The sequence below is a fragment of the Acomys russatus genome, chromosome 14 (genome assembly GCF_903995435.1).
Source record: "Acomys russatus chromosome 14, mAcoRus1.1, whole genome shotgun sequence".
Taxonomy (NCBI): Eukaryota; Metazoa; Chordata; class Mammalia; order Rodentia; family Muridae; genus Acomys; species Acomys russatus.
This window is the reverse complement of record NC_067150.1, coordinates 27,879,183-27,905,823: the sequence shown is the minus strand read 5'-3', so window position 1 is coordinate 27,905,823 and position 26,641 is coordinate 27,879,183. Positions and strand designations below refer to the sequence as shown.

The following is a 26,641-nucleotide window of genomic DNA, read 5'->3' as shown; positions in this document are numbered from 1 at the left end:
CATGGGGAAGGAGGCAAGGAGAGAGAAGGGAAGGAAGGGGAGGAAGGAAGGGAAGGAGAGAGAAAAGAAGAGAGGGGAAGGAAGAGGATGGAAAGACCAGCAACTGCTGATGCTTCCTGGAAATAGAGACACAGACCCTGACAGGCAGTAGAAGCCCAGAACTAGTGTCACCTGATTATTGGCTGACTTTGTGTCACCAGCATCTACTTCCTCCTCAGGCTTTTGCTGTGCTCAGATCACTCATGGGATTTTTCTTTTTCTTTCTGATTTAAATATTTATTTATTTATTTATTTATTTATTTATTTATTTATTTCTTAGGGGCGATGGTGGTGCTAAGGTTTATTGGGGGGCATCTTAGTACAGATGGTGGGGCTTGCCTATAGTGCTCTTAATGTCCATAGCCTGGACGTTTCACCAGTTCCTCTTGAGCAAGGACACCAAGAAATTGACAGCCAGGTGGATGTTGTAGAACAGCTCATCATCAGTCATCTTCATGTGGCCAACAGCAACAGCCAGACACAGCACTTTCTTCATCTGGAACTTGATCATAGACTTTTACCTCATCAACTTTGATCACCATGTTTCTATTGTGTGTCAGCAGAGAAAGGAACTTGCCAGCCTTGGTTAGGCCTGGGCCCAGGATATGTAGGATCTGCTTGACCGGAGACTCTGAGGCCAAAAAGGCATCATACTTCTTGGCTAGTATTTTGGGTTTTTTTGTTTTTTTTTTTTTTTTTAACCAACTTCTTGTTCTTATGAAGTTTCTTTAGTGCCTTGATGTCAATGTAGGGGTATCCATGGTCTTGGTCTCATCACAGTGCTTCTGGTCACCCCCAGGATGCACACTGAGAACGTGGGGTTGAGGAGTGGATTTAAGCCTATATTTTTATTTATTTAATCACTTTACAGCCTGATCCCAGCCACCTCCCTCCCCTCCTCCCCGTCCCACTCTCACACATCCCTCCCCCATTCTTGACTCTCTTTCTCAGAGAAGAGGACTGCCTCCCACCAGGTGTACCAACCCACCCTGGCACCTCAAGTCTCAGTAGGACCAATGGCATCCTCTCCAACTGAGGTTGGACAGGCAGCTCAGCTAAGGGAAAGGGATCTAGAGGCAGGCAACAGATCAGAGAAGGCCCCTACTCCCATTGTTAGGGGACCCATCTGTTGACGAAGCTGCACATCTGTACATATGTGTAGAGAGTCTAATTCTAGCCATGCTTGGTCCTTGGTTGGTGGTTCAGTCTCTGTGTGCCCCCATAGGCCAGGTTCCTACAGAGTAATGTAGCCATGGGGAGCTTTCTATCGTGGCCATTGTATATTCTCAGCTCCATCTGAGGTCAGGCTTAGAGGCTGACTGTCTGCTCCAAGTGTCTGGCTCAGGAGTCAGACTGAGCTCCACTTGAACCAGAATCCTTTGCTGATGATTCTCTGGTGACCTTGAACAGACAGCAGACAGTCTTCCTTCCTCTTCTGAGATTTGACTTCTTGTTTTCTGATCTCTAATTCAGAAACAACCTCTCTCTCTCTCTCTCTCTCTCTCTCTCTCTCTCTCTCTTTCTCTCTCTCTCTCTCTCTCCTTCTCTCTCCCCTGTCCCTCCCTCCCCACCCCTGGAAGTTACATAAAGCACCAGCCCTGAGCAAAGCTGAGGCTCAGTAATTGCCAGCTGTTGCTTCCCCCTACCTGAGCCTCTCTTTAATTGGCTCTGTTGTCTGGGAGCAAGCTTCTCTGGCTGATGGAGCCCACAGCCTCATCTGCCCCTCTGATTCCATTTCTTTCATAGCTGTTCCACACTGGCTCTCAACCTGCCTGCCCCATGTACAAGTTGATGCCTTTATACAGTGGTCTCTTTAACCCGAATGGGGTCTCTGTGTCCAGCTGTATATTAAGCCAAGTGAGGATCCCCCTAAGAGGGGTGGAATATTCTGCATCATAAGATGTTGAACTCCACCTTTGACCTTTGTCTACCGGAAGGCAGTATTCTTGTCCATAGTCATATCACTCAGAATGTCTCTTTGAATTGCCAAATGTCTCATGGCGATAACATTTTACCAAGGTGGGAAGCATTATCCTTACCTCCTCTCTGTTTTGTCTTTAGTAGACTCCTACATATCCTTTAGTGCCCACTGACATGCTAGTCCCCACTGGAAAGCATTCCCATCTTCTCAAGCAAGAGGCAATCATTGCTTTCTGCCTTTGCTTTTATGGCACTTGTGCTTTTGTGTGGCACTTCCTCCTCATATCACCACTTTCAGTGCACAGGCTTGCTGATGTCCTAGGCTCTCTCCAGCCTCCAAGTCAATGTCTAGTTTGCAGTAGGTTATAACTCTTTCAGAAAGATAAATTAGTGGCTAGGGAGATGACCAGTTGTTAAAACGCCTGCCTCACAAGCACATGGACTTGAGTTCAGTCTCCAGCACCCATGTACAAAGCTATGCATGGTAGCACAGGCTTATTCTAGTACTGAGGAAGTAGATACTGGAAAACCCTTGAGACTCACTGGCAGGCTGGTCTAGTCAAATTGGTGAGCTCTGGGTCTTTCAGAAATAAATGGATGGTGCCTGAGGAACAATGGGGGAGGTTCACCTCCACCTGTTCTTGCTTGTGCATGTGCACTCTCACAGGCAGAGAGAGAGAGAGAGAGAGAGAGAGAGAGAGAGAGAGAGAGAGAGAGAGAGAGAGAGAGAGAGAGAGAGACAGACAGACAGACAGACAGACAGACAGACAGACAGACAGAATGTTAAATGACTGGATCAATGACTGTGAAGTGAATGTGTGCCTTCCTCAAAGATGGGTCACGGAGTAAGACTGATCTGATTGCTGCACCACCAACGGAAAATAAAGCAAGGACAGCTGAGGACTTGGGTGGTTTACCAGCTCGTGGCATGGATAGGGGAAGGTTCAGCCACATATTTGGCTTCAAAGGGGGCATCCAGATAAACTAGGATGCTAGAGCATGAGAATGAATGGAAGCCACAGGGATCTGAAAAAAAAAATCCCAGGAGCCTTCATGGACTTTGGATGAAAATCCACAAGCATGTCTGATAGAGACACTGCAGAGCAGCTGCTAGGCAAGGTCACAGGAACCACCTGACACATGTCCATTGCAGGTATTCAGGAAGAGGGTCCACTCTGGCTTTTGGCTGTATGTTGCCATAGCAACACTCTCCCTCCCTGGTTCCTGCCTGTCCTAGTTGGGCTTGCTGTTTCTCTACATGCACTATGATCCCACCGCAGGGCCTTTGCATGGCCAACATGACCCTTCGTTCCACTTAGACTCTTGCTTAAATAAGAACCTTTGTCTTCTGGATCTAGAATCAAATCCACTGTTTATTTCTGCCAGTTACTCAGCTCCGCTTTTATTTATAGCATTAAATATTTGTCTGTTTATCTAACTCCTTATCTTACTCAAGTCCCACGAGGAAAGAGATCTTTGTCTCGCTCTTAATCACTGCTGTATCTTGGTGCCAAATGTAATGCACACAGTCAGTGCTCAACACGTGTTTACTGAGTGAATAAGTGGGTAAGCAGATGGAGTGTGTTGTGAACAGGCCTGGAAATGTGGAGGGGAGAGTGGCAGAACAGTGAGTGTGGGCCTCTTCAATATAGAAAGGCTCTAGGCTCTCAAGGTATATGGTAGACCAGGACTCCTGCCTCAAATGATGGCAGGCAGAAGGGAAGGCAGATGCATTTACATTTTGTCCTGCCACTTCTGGGATAGTTGTGTTCGGAAGGATCCTTGTAAACCAACAAATGCCATGGAAACACTTATTAATACCAGCACTGGGGCTCCAGTGGAGCCTGCAGTATGCTCTGCTCTGAGTAGCGAGCAGCCAGCAGTTCTGATGCTCATCCAAAGCACTTGGTTTCTTGGACAATACTCAGTACGCAGCGATTCAGTGCCTTCTGTCACAGCATCTCGCAGCATGTAAGCAGCCATCACCCGACTGGCATCCTTGGGAGGAGGTGGCACTGAGCAGCAGGTGCTTGGTTGGTTTGCTTCTGACTCATTAGTCCTTGGAAGCATGTGGCCTTTTCAGCTCCACAGTAGTTCTTTTGCTTCGGTGTGTTTACGGTGTCCATATTCTCTTCACAACCATGAATGTTGGGAGGGGTGCTTCTTTCTGACTCCCCACATCATAACTCTTTGCTCACCCAGCCATTTTGGAGGCTCACAGCTCCATTAGAATGCAGAAGGAGATGCTGGAATGTAGGCAGCCTTTGTGTTGCCAAGAGGATCAGCTACAGCTCCCACCTTCCTTCCCTTGGATGCAGCTGTTTAGGGAAGAGCAGAAGGGATGCTTTGGGCGCTCCCCTGCTCTTGTGCTCTGCTTTTTGGGATCTTCCATTTCTCCATTTTGGCAGGCAGGCTGTGTTCTCAAAGTGACATGGCAGGAGAGCTGCAGGTAGGAGGCAGAAGAGCCTGGATGTGCCCATGGGATGCCAGAAAATAGGATCCATTCAGGACAGTGGTGAGTCACACAGGCCTCTCACATTTTCCTCTAGGGAAAGTAGCAGGATTGATTCACACAGGCTCTGGATCAGCAGAAATCTTCGGGTACCCAAGCCAGTCCCTGAGGAGGCGGGCTTCTATGGCAAGCACAGTGTTTTTGTGGTGTGATGGTTCAGGATCCAGGAAAATGTTTCCATTCACAAAAGCATTGTAGCTTCTTAGAATGGAGTTCTAATTCTTTTTTTGGTTGTTATAATAAAAACAACGCCAAGGGTAGATAGGTGCTAAAGCAAAGTGTCTTAGTCTGCAGCTCTGGAGTCAGGAGCACGATGCTGGTATTTGCTTAGGTGTGGTGAGGGTCTTCTGGCATCATCACAACAGGTAGGAGTGGGTAAAATGCAGGGGAACTTGGATCCACATCCACTCCTTCACAGAGGCTCACTCAGATTTTGTGAGAACTCCGTTAATCAATTTGCAAAGGGTTGCCGCATCCACCTACTTGTCTCTCACTAGTCCCCATCTCTTAAGGATTCCACTACTTCTCAAAAGTACCATACTAGGGATCAAATTTCTAACGATTGCTCCTTTCAGGCAGGAACTTAAGCCTGAGCGACTCCATAACAATGGGTCCATCTTCCCCAGCCACGTCCAACCTGAGCAAGTGAAGAGGACTTCTCTAGCACTGGTGGTAGGGTTGGGGAGCTGCACAACCGTATTGCTCAGTAACAGCTCTGAGGCTCTGAAGCTTTGGTCAAAGACTAGGTCCCATCACCGCTAGAGCCCCCAGCCACGGAGCATCTCTGTGCCCACTGAGGACCTAGCCCAGATAGGAAGAGGTGAGGGTGAGCTAGTAGACAGGGTGGTCAGTGTAAGGAAGCAGCGTGGATTGAAGTAAGTGGGCAGCTTCTTCCGATCAGGCCCACGGGCGTGCTTGCTGGGCAGCACAGGCTGAGATGTGGACACTGACGCAATCTGGATCCTCACTTATCTTTAAACTGTAGAGGCTAGAGAAACATGAAAGGTATGGAGGAGCTCCTGGGTAGGTGAATTAGCTGACTTGTGCAGTGGGCCTCGCTATTCTGCACCCGGCCCCATCTTCTTTGATCTCTGGCTGGCCCCTTTCAGCCTGCACACAATCCATGGCCTTGCCCTCCTCAGCCCCCATCTACCTGCTCCGAACCTCACTCCTGCTATGCCTTTTGATGACTTCTCCTTAGTTGCCACGAAGAAGTGCTCGTATCAGCAAACAGATGGCGGGCTGAGGCATGTAGCATAAAATATATTTATCAAGGCAAACAGCTGTAGCCCATTTCATTCTGCAGATTTCTATTAAAAGTTCTCCAGAGCTCCGAGGCACTCCGAGACAGCAACCTGAGTGCAGACCAGGAGGCATAGCTTTGTGTGGCTCTTCTTGCCTTTTCTTTCTTCCCAGGCCAAAGAGAAAGCAGTTGTCTTCAGTATTCTTTTGGGCTGCCTCTCCCTAAAACACCACAGTTGCCCTGGCAGCCTAGTTTTTTCCATTCACTCATTCTTTTCAGGGGCTGCAATGAACAATGGTGCTATGAGCAGAGACACTGTTGGGTGCTGGGCAGGGCTTTGAGTGTAAAGAGGCCTGCTTGGAGAAGACTCTGAGGTGTCCCAGTCCCTCTATCTCTTCATCCTCTCTTTCTCATGTTTTGGGGGTTGCTGAGCTGAGTGTCAGACTACTGTGTGGACTCTGCTATGCACTTGCTTTGGACTTGGGGGGGATCCAACTCATCGATCTGATCTGTTTACTCTTGGAAAAGGTGATGTTGGATTTTAAAAGCAAGCACAAATCCCTTTGGGGGCTGGGAAGGTAACACAGATGTAAAATGGTCAGGTGTAGACCAGAGCAAGGCACCTAGTGTACGTCTTCTCTGTAGGCAGTACGCTTAGTCTCAGTACAGAAGCTTGTAAAGATTGTGGGGTCATTTGGAAACTTTTAGTTTGAGGCCTCGGGCATGAAATGTCTGCTAATATTGCTCCAAGCTCTAATGTCTACAGTAACCATGAAGGGGTTCACAGGGTGAGGCAGAAATGCATGGAAGTCAGTGTCTACCATGAAGTGGCCAACAGGAAATAGTTAGCTTCTGTATTCTGGAAATGTAAAGAAAAAGAGCCGAAGGCCTTGAATATGCTCTGTATTACTGTTGGCACTTCTTATCACCATGGGAAGGCCTGTGGTCTGCTGAGAAACTTTTGAGGTACCAAGCTAAGTGTGCCCTTCATACCTGTGGCTCTTTCTTTCTTTCTTTCTTTCTTTCTTTCTTTCTTTCTTTCTTTCTTTCTTTCTTCCTTTCTTTCTCGTATCTCAGTTTCCCCCTCCACAAATGGCAATACAAATAATACTGAGCCCAGAGAGTTGTTATGAGGATTAATTTAATGGTTCTGAATAATTAATCCTGAGTCAAATAGAGTAAGCATTCAATAAATGCTAATTGCTGTTTATTGAGGTGACCTTCCAGCTTTGGTATATTGGCACAAGGCAGGAGAAGCGTGTTACAATGGAGGAGGGTTGTGGTGCTAATGTTTACAAGTCGCTGGCACATGTCACAAGGCCGATCTCCTCCACTGAGCACATTGTCACATGGCTTTCGCTTGAAGCCAAGATGGCACGCTGAAAATTCCTCGTGTAGATGATACTCTGTTACACACATCATCTAATTGGATTCCTCAGAGGGAAAGAGGCAAGCAATGTCTTCCTTAGTTCACAAAGGCGGAAGGATGACTTCGAGGAGGTTATATAATTTGTTCGCAGTCACCCAGCTGGCAAGTGCTCATGTCAAAGATATTCAATTCCCCTGACAGTGCTCTTTCTGCTTGATGGAGTTGCTTTTCCTCGAGGGAAACGGTTGCTTATGATTGTAGGTAATTAACACACTCCAGTCAGGATAACTGTTGAGTTTCGGGGCCTTCCTAAATTTACTCAAACTATAACTTGAGGTATTTGCTTTAACACTGACTTCTGGGATAGGATCCAAACCTCCTAAGTCAGGATTTCCAGAAGAAAGACCCAGCAGTTTGTATATTGCTGAAGCATTCTGGATGGTTCTGTTGATGAGGACTAGCTGGGGAAGTCTGGGCCAGAGAATCCTCCCTGGAGATTCCCAGCTTTGCACACAGATCTTGTATTCTCTGCGTTAGAGACACCTAATAAGGTCAGGAGAAGGCTGGGGCAAACAGGGGCGGCTAGTTCACGGCACCGAAAATTTGGCAACAGGTACATATTTACAAAATAGGTACCTTGTCCAGTCTTGCATGGTAGGTCAACAATGCCTTCTGGGAAAATAAAAAGCAGCCAGGGATGAGCACTGTGGGTCATTTAGCGGTCTCAAACCACTTATGTTGCTTGTTCAACTGCCCTACTTCCAAAGTGAAGCTGCCAATGCCAGGTGAGGATGTTGCTTCTCAGTGTCTGTTAGAACCTGTTCAGGCCAAAAGTGAAATTAGCCTTATGCTAAGATTGGTCAATGAAATTCTTTGGGACCATCCAAAGAAGACAGGGTAAAATGCTAAACACTTGATGTACAGGGCTTGTGGCCAGCCTCAGGAAGCCTTCACTTCAGCAGGTGAGATGATAGTGGGCTACAAGTCTGGGGAATTGCAATTCAGGACAATAACAAGCCCATAATCATAGCACTGCAGGCTGCGTTTGGCTCCTCTTCAGTTAATCTTATTGACACTTCTCATGGGACTCTCTGCACTTACTCTGACCTGCCCCAATGCTTTCATCTTCTGCTCTTTAGTCCATGCTATGTGGCTTGGCTGGCAAGCCACTCTTCAACCTTGAACGGTACCATGGAATTAAGTTCAAATTGAGTCTTCCCTAGTAAAACTAGACCCACTCCTTTTCAGAAAGGCAGACAGGCCCACCCTCTGAAACTTGTATTAGTTCTTTGATCCCACGTTGTGACTCCCAGTGTTGTTTGTTCTTTCCCCATTACCTTACTGGGATCTAAGGGTCTTGAAGCCAGGACCTATACATTTCAGCACAGAACCCTTTGGCAGGATATAGTAGGCAACCATATAATGTACCAGCAATGTGTTGTGGAATACACAGGTTTTGAGGCCAAGGCTTTTATCCGTGAAGTGACTTGTCTTAGCCGGACACTTGAGGTCAGACAACAGCAAACTTAATGGGGAGTGGTGTATTTTTGCTAGCCTCTAGTCTATGCAGATTAGAGTTTGAAAATATTGCTAGGAGCTCATCTGTCCTCATCTCTTAGCTCTGCTTTCTCACCAACTTGACTCCATTCTTAGATAGGATGTCTTTTGCAATGGAGGATAGAAGTGGTGCTCAGCATCTCTGGGCTTCTGCTTCACCTGCTCAGACACTGCAGAGGAAAGAAAACTCCCCTTCCTAGAAACACTGACACAAATTTAAGGCCGACCCTTTGTCATGTATCTGATTGGCTACTCCTATGTGGGAAGGTCATGAGCCCCTACTAGAAGCAGGGAGAAGAAACAGGTGTCGATTCTCACTCAGAAGAGAAGGCGGTGGATGCTAAGCAGGCGCAAACAGCAGATGCCCAAGCCGGGGTTGTTTAACTTTTCCTGGGAAAATACTCCACCACCAAGTTATGTTCTTTAACACTGATTTCATTTCTGATGCTAAACAGGCATTGTACAAAAAAAAAGGCATGCATTAATCATAAGATAAGTCATTCTCAAAGCTTGTGAAGAGCTCAGGGCAGCTTGTCTATGGAATACGCACCTCAACTCACATCCATGGAAAACTGTCCTGAAAAAGTCACCGAGGCATGTGCAACGAGTTGAGGATGTTAATTGTACCAACATCTATATAAGAACAGCAAGTTCTAAAATAACAAGTGACTATCTCAAGTAAAGTATGGCTTAGCTACCTTGTAGTACAGTCATTTAAAAAAATGATGTTCTTGCAAAGTGCTTGATATAGAAAAAGGCTCAGAGAGTAATGATATAATGTTAAGCAAAAATGCCAAGATGTAAAGCATTTATATGTTGCAATCCAAATTTGTGTGAATATACATAGTTTTAATAAAGGCTGGGAAGAAACACTCAGAAATGTTAAAAGTTCTAGGAGTGGTAAAATTACCAATGAATTTTCCCTCCTTTTATATTTTTCTGTTTCCCAAATATTTTCCCCCAGCACATTTTGTAGTTTTTATATGCGTGTTTCTGCATCTGGGTAACTAGAAACATATTGCATTGAATTTATGGTAATTGCAAGTAGGATGGCCTGTCTTCTTAACGGCTGGGCCCAGAACAGACTTGGAAAAAAACTTCATGACTTGCCTGTCAAGGCTAGGCAAGAGGGCACCTCAGCTTCTACTTTTCATAGCATGGGACCCTGTGACTTCTGTGTGGAAAGGGGGCTTCCTGTCTGCTCAACCTTCAGGGTAGGTAGATAAGGAGAGAGAGCGGGTGGGAGATAGAGATAGAGAGATAGAGAGAGAGAGAGAGAGAGAGAGAGAGAGAGAGAGAGAGAGAGGAGAAAAAGAGAGAGAGAATCATTCCTCCTCAGAGGACTGCAATAAAGGAGCATATGTATCAACTAAAAAAATTCCTTGGCAACAAAAGCTTTTTAATTGAACACAGTCTCTTCAGCCAACTTATGTAAATTCTATCCCAATTTTGGGCATCTATTTTGAGCACAGAGAAAAGCGGTATGAATCTTGCCCTAAAATTGTGCTCAACAGAAGGGGTGACGCCATATGGATGCCATGCTATGGGAGCCTGTCACCTGCTAACCGCTATGAGAAATTACAGGTTCTAATCACTTTCCTGCTGGCTAAGGAGCCCTGGTGGGTGGGAACACTTAGGGTATCAAAATAAGATGTGACAGGTGAATATTCTCCTGTAGCCTTGTGGCCACAGGTGTGACAGGACTCACAGGGTGAGAGAGGAAGGGAGCAGTCAGCTATGAGTGGAAGAAGTGCAGGCTCTTTTCACCAAAGGAGAGGGGGCAGGGTCTCCTCTTAGGCAGCAATTGCCCCAGCTAGGAGGCAGTGGGACCCTTTGGTGAGTGGATTGACCTAGGTGATTGATACCTCACCGAAATGCTGGGATGTCAGAGAGTAATTGTCAGTGGAGAGCATGGGGCCAGAGATACAGGGCTCCACAAGGCCTGCTGTTGACCCTCCCCTATTTGAGGAACACTAAACACCACTAATAATTCCTTCTGAATTTCAGAAGGATGTGTTTTGTCACATGGCTGCTAACTCCTGTCATGAGATCTTTAAACCAGATAGCAAATTATGACCGGAAGGGAGCACAGGTGGCTAGATTTCACACTCTAGATAGCTACCCATAAATCTGGAGACCTTTTTCTAGAAAGGGTTTTTACCATGGATACAATGGTTGTTAAGTACAATCCAGCAAAAGATGCGGATGCATTTCCTATTTACCTTCCCTGCATACTCGGAACCCGCTCACTCCAGGTTACAGGCCAAAATCATAGGTCAATTCAACTTTGGGGTTTGGCCTTGCCCTTTCTTTAGTCCTAATGTAGAGCTAAAAGCTTTGCTGGCTTGAGTGCATGGACTCAGCATGGAGTGAGGTCTGGGAGGCATGAAGACTGAGCCTGTGTTGAAAGCACTAACCTAGAGAGGGCCAAGCCCACGTTCCCAGAGCCTGGGAACAAAACTGAGATGAGAGATCTGATTAAGTCAGTATTTCCACGGTTTCCATTGGTTCTGCCCACAGTTGTTTGCCAAAACAGAGCACAGGAGGCCAGTGTGACTGGCTGCAGATAGCTGTGGGTCCAGGCATTCAACAACAGTCCAGGAAGCCAGGGTGCTTGACACAAAGCAAGTGATGTCCCAAAGCTCACTGATATACCTGGGTGTCCTTTGCCTGGCTAAAGGGCATTTAGGTTTTATTGGGAAGATTTGCTATCTAAATAGCCTACTTGGTCTAGGATACATTATCTTTTTCTCTCTCCTCTTCTTTCTTCCCTTCCTCCTAGCATCCCTCCACCCCCCTCTGTCTCCACCTCTCCTTCCTCCTCTTTCTGGATCCCTCCTTTCTTAATTCCTTCCTTCAATTACCACATGTATTTATTGACCACTTAGTGTTCTCTAGGTACCATGAGAGTGACTTGGAACAAAGGAAAAATGTGGGTAAGACACCCCTGACTTGAAGGAATTAACAGTCTAAGGCAAGAAGCAAGCATGTCAATAGTCACACTAGATTCAGATGTTTTTGTGGACATAGGTACTGTGACAATTCATAAGGAGCTTCTACATCAGACTACCAAGGCCTAGAAATAGTCAGTGGGGTTCCGTGATGGTTTATATGTGTGTGTGTGTGTGTGTGTGTGTGAGAGAGAGAGAGAGAGAGAGAGAGAGAGAGAGAGAGAGAGAGAGAGAGAGAGAGAGAGAGAGAGAGAGAGAGAGACAGACATCCATGCAGTCTAGGGAAAGTACTAATTCACTTATTACAACCTTGGGACAGGTGTAACTTACTTGAGCAGTCATCTGTAACATTTTGTGTTTTCAATGTTGTTTAAAGGAAAACCTGAGAAATGGATGTGGAACACTTTCCACAGTTCCTGCCTCACAGAAATGATCAAAATAGTGGTTATTGGTAGTTATACTATTTTTTTTTTCTATTTATTAGTCTTTAAAATGATGTTTTTGTTTTTTATTAGTGTGTCTGTATATGTGTTTGTGAATGCAAGTGCAAAGGGCATCAGATTCCACTGGCCCTGGAGTTGTGAGCCCCAAGACACGGGTGCTAGGACCTGAACGTGGGTCCACTATAAGAGCAGCATGCACTCTTAATGGAGGAGCTATGTCTACAACCTACAACACTCTTTTTAGAACCCCTACCGCTATCACCACCTGACCGCTATCACCACCACCACCACCGCTAGATTGTTCCTGTGTAGACCAAATTGGCCGGCAGCTTTCAACCATCCGGCCTCTTCCCTCCAAGGCTAGGATTACAGGTGTCCACTACCTCACCTGGTTTGCTATTGTATATTATACACAGTTCAATTCAATGAACACTTAAGGTTAAATAGACACATTGTATTGGGCCATAAGGAAGTAATTCTCTTGTTTGCTTGTTTGAGACAGGGTCTCACTATGTAGCTTCGGCTGGCATGGGATCATTGGGTAGCCAAGGCTAGCCTGGAACTGCTAGAGATCTAGTTGTTTCTACCTCCTGAGTGCTGGGATTAAAGATGTGTGCCACCACACTATAGCAAGAAATAATATTCTTGAGTATAGAAAAATATGTACAAGAGTAGAAATATGAAAACTGGAAAAAATAATGGAGAATAAGGACTGCTTAGGGGAGTTAGAGTAGCTGTAAAAAGGGTTTTAAAGGATGAATAGGAGTTTATAATAGGACAAGGAGCAAAAGGAAAGGGGGTAGCAGGTGAGGGAGTTGATCAACCCGAAGTAACCAGGGAATTGCCAGAGAACAGATGAGAAGATGGAGTGGCAATTGCTGAGGATGAAAAGGTTGTCAGCAACGGAATAGCATTTTAAACAAATTACCCACAGTGAGGAGCCACCGGCTGCATATTTCTATTATCAGACCCATCCAACTGTATTGTAAGCTATCTACATTTGTCTCCCTGCAGGATCACCAGCTCTTTGGATGAAGAGATGTTTCCTATTATTCTTTTTACTCCTGGTGCCCGGCAAACACTATGTACTCAGTATCTGCCAAATGATGAGCGATTTGGACCCCTTCCCTGGAGGAGCGTAGACTTTGCTGAGGCTGTGCCGCACCTTCCACTCCAAAGGATTTCCCTCGAGGATGGGGAGTGAGTGTCCTTGAATCTGATGAAAAGGAGACCGAGGTACAGCACTGGCCTCAGAGGGAGACTCATCCTTGTTGTCCACTTGGCAACAAGGTCTTTCAGGCACCAATCTGGGGACGCTGATGGTCTTGGTGTAGCTTTATCCCAGACAAGGATAACTTTGCCGATAGGCTGGGGTCCCAGTGTCGTTGGACTGAAATGGCTGTGTGAGCAAAGGGCCCTGGCTAGAAACAGCTTCTCAGGAGTCATATGGGGTTGAGGTAAAGGGAGATAGATGCTCAGTCTTGGGGGCCAGCATTGACACTGAGGATCTTGGGCGCTGGAGGGAGGACCAGTCGCTCTCACCTTGCAGGCAGAAGTGGCCACTGAATTTCTGGCCTTGTACTTTGAACAAATGGGGATTTGAGAGACTACTGTCCATGTGCATACCCCTTCAGGGCAGATTTTTATGCCGTGGAGAAGGTCCCCAGACACTGGAGGATTTTGACCAAAGACATGAAGTGCCTCAAGGGCAAAGAGAAAGCAGTTTTCCAGCCATGTAGGTTGCTGGTGACCTGGTTGTTCCAGGCATTTGGTGGGTCCCCCACGTATGCTCATTAGACTGAAGGAATGAAAACAGAGCTGAACCGTGAGCACAGCTTACTGGGTGTCAGATACTGTTGGTTGGATCCATTCACTCTCCACAGAAAGCGCTTGAGTTTGTGCTGCAGTTCGTGGATGGCACGGGTGATGGAGAGGAAGGCCACTTAGCATCACTGGAACCCAAGCAGTTCGTGGATGGCAAGGGTGATGGAGAGGAAAACCACTTAGCACTGCTGGAACCCAAGCAGTTCATGGATGGCAAGGGTGATGGAGAGGAAGGCCACTTAGCACCGCTGGAAACCCAAGCAGTTCGTGGATGGCAAGGGTGATGGAGAGGAAGGCGACTTAGCATCGCTGGAACCCAAGCAGTTAGTGGATGGCACGGGTGATGGAGAGGAAGGCCACTTAGCATCGCTGGAACCCAAGCAGTTCGTGGATGGCAAGGGTGATGGAGAGGAAGGCCACTTAGCATCGCTGGAACCCAAGCAGTTAGTGGATGTCACAGGTGATGGAGAGGAAGGCCACTTAGCATCGCTGGAACCCAAGCAGTTCGTGGATGGCAAGGGTGATGGAGAGGAAGGCCACTTAGCATCGCTGGAACCCAAGCAGTTCGTGGATGGCAAGGGTGATGGAGAGGAAGGCCACTTAGCATCGCTGGAACCCAAGCAGTTCGTGGATGGCACGGGTGATGGAGAGGAAGGCCACTTAGCACCGCTGGAACCCAAGCAGTTCGTGGATGGCACGGGTGATGGAGAGGAAAGCCACTTAGCACCGCTGGAACCCAAATTGTTGTTGTTGCAGTTGTTTGTCTTTTGAGACAGGGTTTCTCTTTTGTAGTCTTGGCTTTTCTGGTTTAGCTTTGTAGACCAGGCTGGCCTCGGATTCACAGAGATCCACCTACTTCTGCTTCTCCTAGTGCTAGATGTGCACCACCACACCCAGGAACCGAAGTTGTTATGTGCAGGCCCCTGGGACTTTCTCCTGGGTTCCTACTGGATAGCCTGCAGGGGAGATAGCATGTGAGGGTTGATTCTTGCTGTGCACTAAGCAGGGAGGGTTATCTACCAGTCTGCTCAGGAGTTTATGGCACTTGTGCACACAGCTGCTACCAAGTCAAGCAAGTCTCAGTTTCCCAGTAGCATGATCCATGGTAAACACTGCTTCTTTCCTTGAAAGCGAGGGCCTTTCTGAGCTGAGCTTTGGGGCTGAGTGAATGCTGGAGCCTCAGAGGAAGGCAGGTCACCCTAGACAGTTAGTGCAAGCACAGCTGCTATCCCCACAGGAGAACTGTCTCTTAGTGGCGTCACTCGCTGGCAGTTAAAATCAGTTTCTTGCAGTAGCACTGATGGAGATGCTTGGTTTTCTGCCAGGCTTACTACCCCAGGAAAATTGCCATTGTAGGGCTGGTGGGCAGCGAGGCTGACATCTGTTCAGGTTGTTGAGAAACTGCAGGCTTTGCATCTAGGACTGCCCCCCCTCTTCCCAAGAATGCAGCAGAACCTGAGGAGGCTTGAGCCACCTTTATTTGGCATGAGTGCTTTCTTTGTGCAGCTGACGTCAGCACCCTGACCTCACTTAGTGGGGCTACAGCAGTGTACCCAGATCCCATTAAAGTGCAGACCAAGCAAGAAAGCTGCACGCTCCTGAAAAGCTGGCAACTCAGGACTATGTTTGCTCTAGGGTGTGATGGTTGTTTGATTTCACAGTGGCACAAAGGTTTAGAGATGGATGGGCCAGCAAGATGGCTTATTCCAAAAGCTTTAAACTAAGGAAAAAGAACCAGAGAACTGGCTGGACAGCACCATATTACTGTGCAATAATAACTTCCTGTCTGTTGCTTTTTTAAATATAGCATTTTGTTTCCAAATCAAAAATTAATGTCTCTAGCGTTTGGCTTTATTTAGGAAGCACTGCTGTAGGTGCTGAGGGTGGAGAAAGGCAGAAGAACTCAGAGTTTGTGATTTTTCTGTAAAGGAAGTCACTTTGCTTTGGGTTTTCTGTCTGAATAGAGACCAGGCACAGAGTGGGGTCTTACCTCTCCAGAGCCTTTGATGACACTGAAGGTTAGAGGGTGGTGGGGGTCAGCCATTTCCTTACCAATGGGGTAGCCCTGGACAAGTGACTTTGTTTCTGACCTTAGGCTCTTCCTTGTAAACTGTCAAATTCACTAGTTATAGCACTTTTCCTTAGTTCAATCAACAATGACCAGGGACATGGCATGAGACACTGACCTGGGAGTTTCCCATGTACAGTCTTATTGTACTCTCAGTCTTTAAATGAAATGGCTGAGACAGGTTCTGGTTATAAGCTCCTTTTTACAGGAGAGGAGAGGCCGTGGTTTGAAGAGCTTGCAGCTTAGAGCTGTATCTTGGGGAGGCTGCCTTCTGCTCTGGCCTTTTTGCTCCTGGGTTCTGTTTTGAGTACATACATTCGGCCAGAGACAGAAGTGTCAGCAAAGGGTGTGATAGTGTGTGATTGGGCTCCTTAGGATTTGGGAAGGCTCACCTGTCTCAGGATGGAAGAGCAGAGAAATGTTGTGGGAGGAGAGGTGTCTGTCACTTGTGTGATCCACAGCAGTGTCCCAGCGGCAGCATGCCTTATGTTAAATGGTACTCCAGACACGCAAATGTAAGACGTGTTTGAAAGACTAGAAAATGTGGATTAGGTCAGCACAGCTTGAGGACCTACAGAGGGATGTGTGTGACTAAGTGGGGATAGGGTGAGGGGTGGGAAGAGAAATAGCTTAGCGTCTGGCCTCAGAGTCGCACATAGTGGGGGGGTTCTGGGTTCTAAAGCGATAGGGGAGCTATGTATATTCTTAGCTGAGAGTGACATCATTAGATTTGAGTTTTAGAAAAATCACTGCCTGTCTCATAAGATTTCTGCAGGAAACAGGCTCAGCCGACTCACAAAACCGCTACAGATTGTAGCTAAGCACAAAGTCAAAATAGCACACACGACAGCTAATTAAAAGCGTCTCAAAAGTCCCTACTTGGATGTTTTTCTCTCTCTCTGTTACCTGAGACCCCGTCCCATTTCCTAGCCTCATCATAGACTCAATGCCCGATCTGAGAGCCGTTTTTGGAACTATGTATGGGCTGTTGCTCATATTTTCCAGCCCCTCGCTTCTTGGTTTAGCAGTGCCTGATGTTCTAGCATGTAGGCAGGGGCATCTTTTGTTTGGGCTCCCATCGATTTTGGGCTGGGGGGGGGTTGGGGGGTGGGTGGGGTACTTCTCAGCTGGCCTACTTGCCGAAGGTGGATATGCATCTCTGCCTAATTGAATTCTCATCTTTTCGAAAGTGTATTTTTGTGCTGTTGCCTAGAGGCATTCAGGTAATGGGTGCATTTTTAATAAAGCCAATGAGTAAATAACTGTAGTCTCTCCCTGGGAAATCCAGAGGGACGCCTATGCTATTGTACTTTGAAACTGGGATGTCGGAATGAAGACAGGAAACCTTCGTAACACCCCGACTTTCAGGTTGACTCTAATGGTTATCATTTGGACAGAAGAAACACAGCTGTCACCAAACACAGGCACGAGTCACCTGTGGAATACACAGCTCTGGGACTTCCCTAGTCCCAGACACCTGCGGGTTCACACACTGGCAGCTAACCCCCTCTAGTGTTGATTCAGATAAATATTTGCTACAACAGAGCAGGCCCACGGGTGTGGGTGGTAAATCTTTGAGTGGGTTCTGTTCCCTGTTCATCTCCTGTAACTCAGACACAGGGCTGGTGGGGGAGACCAGAGATCTAGAATTTTTAAGTTCCAAGGTGACACCATCACAGCTTTGGTCATCTGCTCCAGGTGTTCTGCTATATTCAAGGTGTCTCTGTGTGTGGCCTCAGGCTGCCTGCCCCCACCCCTGCTCTTCCCACTCTGTGAAGCTGTGATGTTTATTCTTGTCACCGCACTTGATTCTGCCATTCATTTTTCTAGATTCCTTCTATTTCTTTGCCAATTATTCGCACTCCAGGTCAATTTCCCTCTTCTCTTTGTCCCATACTATAATAAGCTTGCTTGCTGTCAAATCCTCTAGCGTTTTAGGGCACCGATAACTTAAATTTGTGACATGCCAATTAGGCATGTATGCTTTAATTTAGCTTCGTGTGTGTGTGTGTGTGTGTGTGTGTGTGTGTGTGTGTGTGTGTGTGTTCAGAGGTCAATGTCACATATCTTGCTCCATCACTCTCCTTACTGTTTTGTGACATTCTCTCACAGATTCAGGAAGCCCCAGGCAGTGCCTATCTCTACCTCCCCAGCACAGGGGTTTCAGGTAAGTGCTGCTGTGCCTGGCTTTTCCCAGGCAGATCAGCACTTAGGCCCCCATCCTTGTACTGCAAACACTTCACTCCCTGAGGCAGTTCCCCAACCTCCGCTTTCCACTCAGTCTCCTGGCCCGTATTTCACTTTGTAGGGCTACAATAAGATCTCTGTGGGTGGGAGGTTGACAGGAGTTCCACACACACACAGGAGAGGTCTAACCTTGTCTATCACAGGAACATATAGCTTGCAGCAACCCAAATTATTAACCCTTGCTGCAGAAGAGTGGTTCTCAATCTGTGGGTCATGAACCTTTGAGGGTCAGATGACCCTTTCAATTAGGGGTTGCCTAAGACCATCAGAAAACACAGATGTTTGTATTAGGAATGTCATGAAAAATTACAGTTATGAAGTAGGAACAAATAACTTTATGGGTAGGGTCACTACAACATGTATTTAACTGTATCAAAGAGCCAAAGCATTGGGAAGACTGAGAACCCCTGTCATAGAGCAACCTTATGCCCAAGGGTTGCTTCTCTCTTTTGTTTGACCTCTTGCTGCCCTCTGTAACCCTCAGCTCAATATTCTCTCCCAACTTTCCAGAAATTTCTTACATACCAGGGCAGCCAAACAAATGTTAGCTCTTTCTGCCTAGGTCTACGGGTTCCAGTCTAGTCTGAGCCTTGTCTTAAACAGAAGAGGGCTTGCCGCTTTAGTGACACCAAGGGCCTGCTTTCAGAGCTACGTCTCTGTTCATTGTTTTTACACTAAATCCACACATTTGTGTAAAACCAGAGGGAGTGAGGTCAGCCTTGACAAACAGTAAAGCTCTTCTTCCGGAGAAATTTGCAAGGCCTGGCACCTCATCAAATAGCTTGGATACATTTTATAAGTGTGGTAGTTGAGGCAGTGTGCCATCTGGACTCTAGAAGCCAAGAGACCAAGCGTTCCCATCAGGACGGGGTCCCCATTCCTTTCTGGATCCTGAACATTTACCCCTCATGCTTTGCTAAGGGACTAAGTTAATTCAAAGGGACAGAATTATGCTTTGGGACTGGGTTTATAGATTGGTGCGGGACACTGCACTCAGGGCTGAGAGCTCTACCCTTAGTTCTGGAAAAAAAAGAAGCCTAAAGTATTTTGAAATAAAAGGTGAGGATTTTAGAATCATTTTCAGATGAGCCCTGTTGGAACCTTTCCAGATTTTTCCACTAAATCCTTTGGAAACGCTGTGGGCCATGGCCGTAGAAGCAAATGCATGTTTTGTTTGTTTTGTTTTGTTTTGTTTTTGGAGCTCTTGTCTAATATACGCCTTTCCCTGTCTCTTTGGGCCAATGCCCTCTCTGCCACTTCAGCACCAATTCCTTGCCCAGACATGAGAGTGTCCTTCTGGATCCCCTCCTCTCCCTCCACATAAGAACAGAAGTTCTGCAGGGTCCCTTTGCCTACAGAACTTCCTCTGGGCGGTTGGAAAGTGATTTATAATCCAGAATGTGGTTTCTTTCACTGTTGGTTCCGGTTTTCTGCCTCAGGAATTGCTTTGCATAATAGCACTACATTGATGACATTCAAAACAGGTGCAACTGCCTATAGAACAGCTGCCTTGGCCCACTGAAAGCGGCAAGCTGAGACCCCGGGTGCGCGAACTCTCCTTTCTGATAAGCTTCAGAGCAAGTAAAATCATCATTAAAGGAAAATTGACTTGTAAGGATGTGCGAGATTCTAGTCACTGCATCTAACCACAAAGAGAAGGGGGGAGGCAGCAGTGACCAAGGGAGTCTTTAAAAAATGCATTCAGCAGAACATCAGCAAAGAAACTGCCATCTCTAGAGAGTGGCATGGCACAGCTTTCAGATACCAAGAAGGCAGATGCTACTCTCTTGTGTGAGGGGGCCCCAGCCTAGAGCAGGTACCTAGGAGGAAGCGTGGTCCCAATGGGCATTTCCAGAGAGGTATGTGTGGGAGTAAGATGATGCTTTCAAAAGACAGGAGGGATTAGAGTTCATGTTAGGAAACAAAGTGAACCCTAAGAAGTCCTGGGACATCAGGCTTGGAGCTAGTCTAGCTCGCATTTAATCCCACATGACTCTGGGGCCTGAGGGTTAATGTCTAAAATTCCTTCTCTTTAAGGCACAAATGCCTTAAACAGCTTCACAAGCTGTACCTCCTTGTGTGGCCCTCATGTGACTCCGCTTTTATCCCTGGGCTATCATCTGCTGAGCACTTAAAGTGTGTCAACAGCTAAGCACAGTACTTAGTGTGTCTTCACCAAGATCTAGTAGACAGATGCATTATGTTCTTCATCTGGATAACGAATGCTTAAACTGAAGATCAGGGTAGTAAATTACCTATCCTGAGTAAAACACACGGAAAGAGGAAAAATCAGAATGTGAACACTAGCTTCCAACCCTACAGGCCCCCTGGCTTTGAATTTTACTAGAGCAACATGGAGCGTACCTCAGAGCCATAAAGGGCAAGAGACCAGGGCACAGGGAGAGCCTCCTGCGCAGGTGCTTCTGTGAACTGCAAAGTGATATTGCAAAACAGACAATATCTATAGGGAGGGTGTCAGAGAGAAATAATCTTCGGAAATAAAGACACCAAGGATCTTCACACAGCTAGAGCCTGCAACAACGAGCCAGGACAACTCAAGCAGTTCATAAAAACTGAGTTATAGCCTAAAAAGTGTATCATATCAGGCCCCAGTCTAGGGGCTGCAAAACCATTCATACACAAAGAAATGCTTGCTATACAGCAAAGAGCCCCAAAGACACACCAAGCCATCTATGTACATGAAAGGGACATCTGCAAATTCATTGACGAACCAGAGAGACTTCACTGGCAACCTTGGAGAGGGATACAGAATTCCCTGTGGCCTGGGGCCCTCAGGGTGGCATCACAGAGAAGTGAGGCTTAAGAAGACCCTCACAAGAGTGCCAGCCTCAGGGTCACTATGCATCCTAAAGTAAGCCATGAACAGAAAGGCAAGCTTTATATTTATTTCCCCATTCACATGTGGGGTGTAAAAAGTAGATCTCCTATAAGCTGAAATAAGTGAGTGCCAGAGGTCAGGAAAACAAGCGAGGAGAGAGGGATAGGAGAATGATTGGGCAGTGGGCTACTCTCACATAGGAATTCAGCTGTGCTATGACCAGGGTGACGACAGATAGTGACATTGTGTCGTGCACTTCAAAAGAGCCATACAAAAGAATTTTGGATGCTTTCACTACAAAGAAATGATAAACGCTTGAGGAAAGAGGATTACTGTGACTGGTACATAAAACAATGTACATACGTCTGGAGCCATCACTCCATGTCCTGTAAGCGGATAAAATTTTCATGTCTCAACTAAAATATTCAAAAAATAAGCAACAGGCTCAGGAGCCTCATCCAGGGCCTTCTCTGGTAACATGTCCATCCACTGTCACTGGAGAAGTTCACTGTGAAGTTCACTGACCTTCTGGCCAGGTAAAGAAGCTCCCCAACTCCACCAAGGCTTCTGTTGACCTGCTGGTGTTGCTAGGCAGACTTTTCCCTCCTGTATCCTGGCATAGTAATTTATCTGTGCGAGGTCTGAGGTTTGAAGGTTCTTTAGCACCCTTCCAGTCGTTCTTTCCGTATCCCAAGCTTGTAGGGTGTACAAACAGCAGTTCAGTGCAGCAGACAAAGACACTAAATAGAAAGCCTGACTCCTAGAAGGTAGAGCTAGCTTGCGTAGCCTCCTCGCCCCCCACCCTGTAGGGAGATCTTTGCAGGAGATCACGTTGGCCTCTTTGCCCACACCTTGGGTGCTGATTGCAATCCTGAAGCCATGGAAAACCTGAGTCAGGCTCTCAGGTGGCAGATTAGCTGAGGTGACAGATCTGGGATGGGGGCAACAGATCAAGCAAGAAGGTGCTTTTTCCCACAGACAGCTGCCTCCACAGTTGTTCCAAAAGCCCACATGTGAATAAGGGGAGCCGCTGGGGGACCATTCAAGGTTTTAACAAAAGAGTTGGAGTAGATTTGCTTTACCAGCAAGCCCCATCTTAATTAGTGTCATTTGCAGAGAAGGCCCACTGCACCCTTGCTTCCGCTCCAGCCTCAATTGCAGTCCTGGGAGGCTGGGAGTCAGCTCATCCCTGAAGGCTGAGTCTGGCCTGCTTTGAGAAAAAATGTAATTTTGTTTTAAAAGCCTTGGGGAAGTCTTAGGTCTCTCTGATGGAGAGAAAAACAAAGAGAAGATGGTCTGCAAGATGCCTTCTCTCTAGTGCTGGGGCCCAGCGGCAATAATTACACAGATCAGAAGGTATGTTTTTTTTTTTAAACTCATCTTTACGACACACCTGGTCTCTATTCTAGGCACTGGCTGGTCTCTTCTTCACCTTCTTGACAAACAGTATGGGCCGGGGACCCTCCTGGGCTCCCCCATCACACTTCACTGGGGTCTCTTGGGACTCAATCAATTCAGCTTCCATCCCTTCCCCGTGACCTTCTTCCTCAGGGATGACTATGGCATTTTGGACTCTTGCAAAGGAAAAGAACAAGACAAATATGTGTTGGGGATAGAGAGGGAAAGTCCCACAAAAAGCTGCCTGAAAACAGCGTTAATTGCCTCTGCCTTTTAAAGGCAAGACTCAGGCCAGTGCTGTTCTGAGTACCGGTTCTCACTTTCAGATTCTGCAGATACTTGATGCTAGACTCTGTGCTGGTTCCCATGTTTAGAAATGAGGAAATGAAGTCATCAAGAAGTTGAATAACATTCCCTGGGAATGCAGGTCGTGGTGACAGCATGGCTCTTGGTTTGATATGCCTTGACAGTGTGGACTGCACCTGTATCCTTCTGTTCTTCTGGGGCCACCATCACTTCCCTCTTTGATCAGAGCTCTCATCCTCTGCCTGATCTTGCCCTTCTGCCTTAGCAGGAGTAAACATTTTGAATCTTCTCCTGCCCCAAGTTCTGCAGAGGGGTCCTCCTTTGGGAGGTATCCAAGCAGAGTACAGCACTTTTCCTCATTAGAAGTCCTTTCAGGTGGCCGCGAGGGCCGAATCCCACTACAGTACCATGTGCCTACTGCTATGGCGATTTAATTGCTAAAAGTAACTGCAACAGAACACCCACAAGTTAATCCGGCTCCTGTTGTTTGTGGTAATGATGGGAGCCCTTCCAAATCACATTTGCCTTTTAGCAGAGATCTTCTGTTGAATGAGTGAGGCTAAAGGCAAGCTTCATCTGTGAATTTCAGATGCTTGTGAATCCCAGAGAGTGTCAGGAATCCTGAAAATCATCCCAACCTTGGCTAGGCTGGTGCCCTCCAGGATGAGTGTATGCATACACCTGCTGTATGGATGAGTATCAAGGAGGACGAGGGACTCTTTCCTGCCTCATCACAGAATGCCACTTAGTCCTGTTCCCCATCCGCCTGCTTTTATGGAGGAAACGCCTTCCACATCTGTACACCCCCCTCCACTCTAAGCAACTTTCCACAGACCACCTGAGTGCAGCTTCTCTGCCTAGTCAGAGAAGAAAGCTGAGACCATGTAATTATGACATCCTGGGGGTAATTTTAACTATAAGTCATTATTCTAAAACAACCAATGCAATTCCCATTTGCCTGCACAAAGAGATGATTCTCACTAGCCTGAACTCACTGTCAAACATGCCAGGAGAAATAAAAAGGTGCTAATGCAATATAGCCCAGAAATAGAAAATAAGATTAGAGGCAACACTCAAGATTCCAGGCTGCAGTGCTGGGGGATGTAGCTGAGGGTTCAGTTAGCAGGAGAACTGTCAGACAAAAGCCTCTGAGGTCATTAACACCGGAACCTTCATTAAAGCAAGTGGATAAAATTAAAGGTTGTTTGGTGAGGGTTTAATTTTTCTTAGAGGTTTGTAATCTTTAAAGAGCAGTTAGGGCTACCTTGGAGGCCAAGGTAGAGACTTTAGAGTGAAGATCAGGGGAATAGAGGCCTGGCCTCCTGGAGTCCACTGAGGGCAGATTGCATGATGGGAGCCTGGTCAGCACTGAGGCCTCTGAAAGCTGTGACCTGAGTCCTCCTAGCTTGAATTGGGTTCCTTTGAGACAGCCTCATGCGGTCCCTGCAGCCTTAGCGATAATTGCCCAGGAAGGCGACAGTGTAAAGGGAGGAGTACTACTGTAGCCTAGTGACCTTCAGGGCAAGATGTTAGAGCAAGTCTGAGGATGTTGGAGAAAACATAGGAATAAGTTTAGCCTTGGCAAAACTAGCAGGAGTCAGTGGTCATCTTTTGGGACTCCTCACTGTTGCTTTGGGAATCTCTGACCTCTTGTCTCCCTGTTACCACATTCCGGTTGCACTTTCTTGGTGTCATCTGGCTGTCACCGAGTCTGTTATCTATAAACTCCCTCAGTGCTGAGAGATAATTCTAGTTCAAAGGTGTTAAACATGCATCTCAGGAATGTGTACAGTTGCTGAAAGGCGTTTTTGAAGCCAGAAAGGACATAGAATCCCAAAGGAATCTGCTTTAGATGGTGAAATTAAGATGACACGTTTGGTTAATGAGGAAGGACCAGAGCACAAGCCTCTGCTTTACAGCCAGTACTGAAGTGTGCGGTGGGAGGACGGGACACCCTGCATAGTCTTCACCCTGTTCGAGGATGCTGGGTGAAAAACTCTTTTTCCTTAGGCATCATCCATCCCCACATGCAAAGTGAGACCAGAAGAATGACAATTACCTGGGCTTTTAACCTAGGAGGGGGCAAAGGTTGGGATGAAGTGTGTTAAGATTCTGTGTGTGTCAAATGTGATGTGATGTGAGATGGTATGAAGTCATGTGTGTGTGTGTGTGTGTGTGTGTGTGTGTGTGTGTGTGCACACGCACGCGCATGTGTGTGGTGTGTGGTGTAACCTCAGTTGTCCTCCCTCAGGTGCTGAGCACATTTGTTTTAGAGACAGGGTCTCTCACTGGCCTGGAACAACAGTCAGGATAGGTTGGCTTTCCAGCTAGCCTCAAGCTCTACCCATCTCCTACCCAGAGGTTAGTTTACAAGCAGAAGCCATCATGCCTGGATGTTTTCAATGTGGGTTCTGGGGTGCAAATTCACGCCCTCATGCTTTCAATATGAGCACTCTACCAGTCTCTCTCATCCCCTTGATCCCCTTGGCCCTTGGGGTTGAGAGTTTTGAAGGAAAATAAAATCAGGGAGTGATGACGGCACAAATGAGATCCTTCTTGTAGTAAGCCCTGGAGGGTCACTGAGGATCTTTTCTGGAGACTTGGATGTACCAGAGCCAAACAAACTCAAACCAGGGGTCTTCTCTGGGCATTTTTACCTGAGGGGGGAGGCTGATTTTGCACAGCTGTAGCCACAGAAGCCTGGGAAGGAATAGAGCCCTGTCAGGGTCACTGAGTCTACCATTGGGTGGCACTTCCTCTGGCTCATATATCTGGGAGCTGAAAACCACTCGATCTTAGCTGGGGTCCACTTGTGACATCTGTTCTTCAGCTTAATGGTTTAAACCGTGTCCTATCAAAGAAAGAATTTGTTATTGGACATTTTGGAAAGATCTTTTCAAACTCAGTATCAATAGTTGGGCATTCCAAAACTGAGTGATCCCAAACCCGGTGGCACTGGACTCACCTGGGAACCAGTTCAAATACAGATGCTCAGGCCCACCCACACTTGAAGAACAAGACTGACTTTCAGTATATTCTTGGAGGTGATGTTTATCTTTTTAGCTGGGGAACACTGGCCTGGGGCCCTGGTTTTGGAGTAACAGAAATGGATCCTGGCTAGGGATCTTTTGGGCCGCAGTTAACTTCTTCTGTGGATGTGAAATCCTAGCTTCTCTGCCTCAGCTCACTGCAGTGCTTGGGAGATCAAATGACACACTAGATGGGAAAGCACTCATAAAGGCGGACACATGACACAGGGGAAGTGTGCCTCGGCTCAGGCTCATTGGCAGCTGGCCCAGCCCCACCCCGTTACCTAGGGAGCGGGCTTCATCAGTACCTCCAAATTAATCTATTCCTCTGCTAGGGCTCCTGCTCTCTTTTTGAAACAGCATCAGTTTTGGTTGCTTTCATCCGGACGGCAAAGAACATTTGAATTCACATTACCGCCTTTAGTGAGAAAGAATCTCTCTTCTTTGCCTCAATTTAAAAAAAAAAAAAATTCTTTTTGATACACATTTGCTGTGGTGCCTGGGACCTGGTGCAGAGAAGATTAGTGTGCTCAGCCACTGGCCATGCCTCCGAGGAGCAAAGCTTTCTGTTTATCTCTGAGAAGCAGACGCGTTGGATTTTATCCCTGGGGGAATTTATCAGGGCGCACTAAATTCATTCATTCATTCATTCTCATATTCCTCCTGGTCCCAAACGCGTGCGCGCGTGCGCACACACACACACACACACACACACACACACACACATACACACACACACACACACACACACACACACAGATGAAAGGAGGGAAGAAGAGGAAGAAGGAGAGAGAGCTCTCTACATGTCAGTGTTGGCTGCTGTGTATCTTGGAAAGTGACTTCTTGCGCTTCTGAGCCACATTGGGGTTGGGTGAGTTTTGTTCTCTTCATTCTAA

The 26,641-nt window shown here is 46.9% G+C and overlaps 1 pseudogene; it reads right to left on the bottom strand.

Annotated features, from left to right (window-relative positions):
- Positions 1 to 355: 355 nt before the first annotated feature.
- On the bottom strand, positions 356 to 3,942 carry LOC127198771 (60S ribosomal protein L10a-like; annotated as a pseudogene).
- Positions 3,943 to 26,641: the final 22,699 nt, after the last annotated feature.